Below are 5,000 nucleotides of genomic sequence, written 5' to 3' on the forward strand. Positions count from 1 at the left end.
AAACTAAAACTCCTAGTTGAATGAAATAACTGAGGAGAAAATTCTTTTTTTGTAATAACAGGTGCAAATGATTAGAAGGATAAGGTCTATAGGAGACTTCACTGTTTATAAACAATTCTTTTGTCATTTAAATCTTGCCAACCACAGAACAAAAGAACCCTTGATTCGACAGCCAGTAAATCTCTGGTTGTCACATTAACGGTAATTGATGGTTTGCATCTGATGTCACGGAAGCCATGTTGGTGTACAGAACGTATACAATCCAGTAAAATGCCTTTTGGGAATTTGACTCTATTCTTAAGAAAAACTTGTGACGGCCAACATGGCCGGCTCATCACGTGGATGCAAACCAAGATTTGATGAAGTAACGGTGAGTATAGCTTTAGACCTCTTTCGTAATGGCGGCCTATAAAATATCCTTCTGTTTTAATGCTAATAAGCCTTCCTAGCCTCGTTACGACGAGCAAATTTCAAAAGAATTTTTGTTCAGTTTCAAAATCAGGGCAGTAGGTCTAATGGGCCCTTTCCGAGTTGCTGTTTGTCTCGGTTTCGAAGTGAGTCTTGGTGCTCAACTATTGTAAGGGAAGTAAGTTTGATTTGCATAAGAATACGAAACTAATTTCCATTTGAATGGTTGTGCACCAGACTCAGACATGCAGCAACTCGGAAATGGGCTATTAACGTATTTGATGTAAGTACGAAAGAATGTAAATGTGGTCACCGTTTATGAAAGTGGTCTATGAAACGTAGGTACCGTCTCTCACCCTGTGGGATGTTGTTAAGTAGAGTAGGGCACGGAGTTCCCAGTGTTGTGGTATTGGCCTTCCCTTCAGCAACGAGTTCGGCTTTGCGTAATCTTCTGAAAGGACTACTGATCGATTAAAAAGGTAAGGAAAGGAACTTTATTTAAGTAGTGCCTAGTCGTTCTAGCGCTGGAGCATTAATTGGGAAAACTGTAAACTGAAATTAACAATTAACGCAAATGAAGTCAAATTTAAATGAAATCAAATGTTAGTTTTTGAAAAATGCCCAACATCGACAGTTAGCGTCCTACCTGCCAGATATGGAGTGATAGCTGAAAACGAGAGTAGGGCAAGCAGCAGCCAGTCATTTCTCGATTCAAATTAACTCGACGCTAATCCTCTTTGATGTCTGGAGGAAATGAAGTGCCGAATTGAATAGAAACTTTTAGTCATTCCGGACTACCCCACGACGTCCTCCAAAATCAACTATCTGCAACTTTAAGGGCTACTAATTCAAAGGTATTTTTGCGCGGTTTACTGAATATGCGGATCTTAGCAAGTGTTATTGAAACCCAAAAAGAAAATTGGGGGTAACCAAGCATTTTTCAAAGATAATCAATCAACAATATTGGTAAAAAGCTTTAAATTACAAAAGTATGTATGGCGCTCTTTTCTCTTTGGATTTCAAGAGCACTTGCTAAGTTCTGCTTTCTCCGCATAGTTTTAAACCGCGTAAAAATTTACCTGTCTTAACAAGCACCACTCATAGGAAATCCGAATATCTCGAGATGCGCAGAAATGTATGCGCAATAACAATAGTAAGCACCGTCCTTAATATACGGTTTTATTTGATTCTGAACTATGGCCATGTGACTGTCATATTTGCCTCCGTTTCAAAGCGAGTCTTGGTGCAAATACAATTAAAAAGAAATTGAGTTTGCTCTGCATGCAAACGTTTGGGTCATCAAGGCTCGCTTTCAAACACAGGCAAATAGTCATTCGGAAACGATCCATTCGCGCCGTTGTGGTTTACGATTAAGCCTGATTTGGCCCCAAAATTTCATCAGACTTAAGGACGGTGCCTACTATTGTTATTACGCATCTCGAGATACTCGTGTTTCCTATTGATGATGCTTACCAATACAAGGATATTTTTGCGCGGTTTAAAACTATCCGGACAAAGTAGATCTTAATAATTAGTCTTGGTATCCAAAGAGAAAACTGGGGGTAACCATGTATTTTTGAGAGATAATTAAGTTTCAAGTTGAGAAAGAACGTCATACATTGCTTTATATTTTAAAGGTTTTTACAAATATTATTCATCAATTATCTTCGAAAAATGCGTGGTTACCCCCCAATTTTCTTTTTGGATTTCAATAACACTTGTTAAGATCTACATTTGCTGCATAATCATAAACCGGGGCAAATATGCCTTTGAATTAGTAGGCACCGTCCTTAAAGCCGCGGCTACACGAGCGATTTTTTGCTCGCGTTGGTGATGCAATTTTTTCAAATTTTGTCTCACGTGTAGCCACTCTTGAACTGGCGACGCGGCAGGTGAAAAAATCGCAAGAAAAAAGTCGCCACGACAAAACCGCAGAGATCCTTGGCCGTGTAGCCATCCTGCAACTTTTTGCCCGAGCTTGCGACGAGACTAAAGAGTATTTAGCCGATGAATGTTTGTTTATAGTACCCAGGTCTCTTGAAGTATGCGATTCGCGTGGCCTCCAATTTGTCGCAAGGCAACGCGACAAAATTTGCAAAAAAATCGCATCACCGACGCGAGCAAAAACTCGCTCGTGTAGCCGCCGCTAAATTGAATTCTTTTACGCTTTATGTTTTTTTTCTTCTTGACGGCCGTGACGTCATGTGAAAACCAAGAATAGATTGATGGTCAGTATGGCCGCCAGAATTGGATGACCCGCCAATTTTCATAAGCGTTACGAAGTGCCCCCTTGTTCTTCCCGAAAACTTTGCCATCATTCATGACTAAGAATACAGACAATTAACGTCAAAAAGTGTCCTCAAAGGTCTGCTTATCAAGGAAAGATTAACAACAGTAATAACGTTTGGATGTTGTCCTTCAACTGTAGCACTCTATATAAAGTTGTCTTGACTCGAGTGAGGTGAGGCCTGTACTACTGTCTTGTTTAAGGTTAAAAATCAGAAATCCGATTTTTAAATTTTAACTTTTCACAAGACAGTAGCACAGGCCTCACTCGAATCAAGACATTTTTTTAAACAGCAGTATTTACCCCAACCGACATATAAGGCTAACCTTTTTAGCGGAGCTCTGCGGAACACTATTGGTAAGAAAATATGGTAACTCATCTGTGCGAGAAAATTTGAAGTTGAAATTTAAAATTTTTGAAGTTGATAGCTGACCAGGTACTGGGTTTCGATTGGATCGCAGGCTCAAGCTAGAATAAATAACCCGGGAGCTCCACTTTTAGGCTTGCCTAAATTTATATATTATGTTACGAAGGATAGAACAGATGTTAGTTCGAATGCTTTACCACAGAGCGAAAGGGGATTCGTGGTAGCAAGTCTAGCAAACTGTCGCGCTATACTGCTAGGGCTTGAATTCTCGAACTAGTGCCTCTCTCCTTTTTTATGAAGCAGGTGATAAATGTTACCTAATTGTTACCTTCAATAACGGGGCACTTCTTGTTAGATGTCACAATTGGGCGTGCATCTATTATGTGCACTTGTGGACATAAGCAAAACGATAGCTCAAAGTCATGGGAAACATATCACGAACTGATATCGCCTTTACGCGTTGCCACTCAACAATACTGAGTCAAAAATCATTCAAGCGTCTTATTTTTAATCTGGACATCACAAAGTTCTTTTTTTAAATCACAGGTATAAGAAATCAAGCACGCACGAACCAGTGGTGTGTCGGTTTGACATTTTTGTTTGGAGACGTCCCCTTAGTATTTTAAAAAGAAGCAGGTCGTCTCGCCGGTAATATCATGGGTAACAAATTACTCCTTAATTTAGGCGCGAAATTTCAGCGTTAATTTATAATTTCACATGTGAAATCACAAAATTGCCATGGTAACATCTCTTGTATCTCGATCAGAGCCAAGATGGCGTCTAGATTTAAGCCCCATTTACACGAGCAATTTTTCCTTGACAAGTTTTCCTTGACAAGGAAAAATTGCTCGTGTAGATGGGGAATAGTGGACAAATTTTCCTTGTCAAGGAAAATCTGGCATGCTAGCTTTTCCTTGACAAGGAAAAATTGTCAAGTCTGAAATTTGCTCGTGTAGATGGACAACAAGGAAAATGTGACAAGGAAAACTTGTCATATTCTTCATTTACACTACCAAGAAAAACTTGTCAAGGAAAACTTGTCAAGGAAAACTTGCTAGTGTGTACAGTCGGCAAGTTTTCCTTGACAAGTGGACTTGTCAAGGAAAAATTGCTCGTGTAAATGGGGCTTTAAGACAGTGACCATTGAAGTTACGAAATTAAAAGAAGAGGCAGAAAATTTAACTACGTGAAAGAGCACAATTAAGTGGGTGAGAGTTTTTGACAAGTGGTGTGACGGGTGTGACGAGAATAGCCTTGAGAAAAACCTGGAGATGATTCTTCCCGAGCAGTTGGATAAAGTACTCGAGCGATTTTACAGTTACGGTTGTGAGAGTAATTTGTCACCCACGACATTAAAAGGTAATCAAATGGTTTTCTCGTGAAATTAGGAAATAATTTCACTTGCGTTTTGTCAAAATTCTGATAATTTCCCTCGCCTAAAGGCACGGGAAATTATCAGAATTTTGACAAAACGGGCGTGAAATTATTTCCTAATTTCACTCGTCGCCATTTGATTACACCTACATAGCCTATTCGCTTTAACTCAAAACCCGTTCGCCCGAAATTAAAGACTTTTGGCCCGATACGTAATACAAGCATATACCAATAGCTTAATAAATCATCTTCCAAGAATAGTGCGGGCGAAAATCTTATTAGTACGGGCGAATGACCTTATTTCGGACAAAACGACCGCGCTTTGTTTCAAACACGGCATTCCCCCGCAAAGATCATCTGTGTAGGAGAAATTTCGGGCAAGCAAGCGGCATCTCGTCGTCATGTCGGTTTTACAATGAATAGCAATAGGTGTGAAAACTATCCGCAACTGCCTTTCAACCTCTCCGCCATTAGCGTCATAAGGGGCTTATCATTTGCATGGGAAGTTGTTGCGCTACGAGAACAAGCGGTTAATCGCACCGAAAATTTTCCGGAAAAGAGTAA

Source organism: Montipora capricornis, chromosome 1 (genome assembly GCF_036669925.1).
Source record: "Montipora capricornis isolate CH-2021 chromosome 1, ASM3666992v2, whole genome shotgun sequence".
Taxonomy (NCBI): Eukaryota; Metazoa; Cnidaria; class Anthozoa; order Scleractinia; family Acroporidae; genus Montipora; species Montipora capricornis.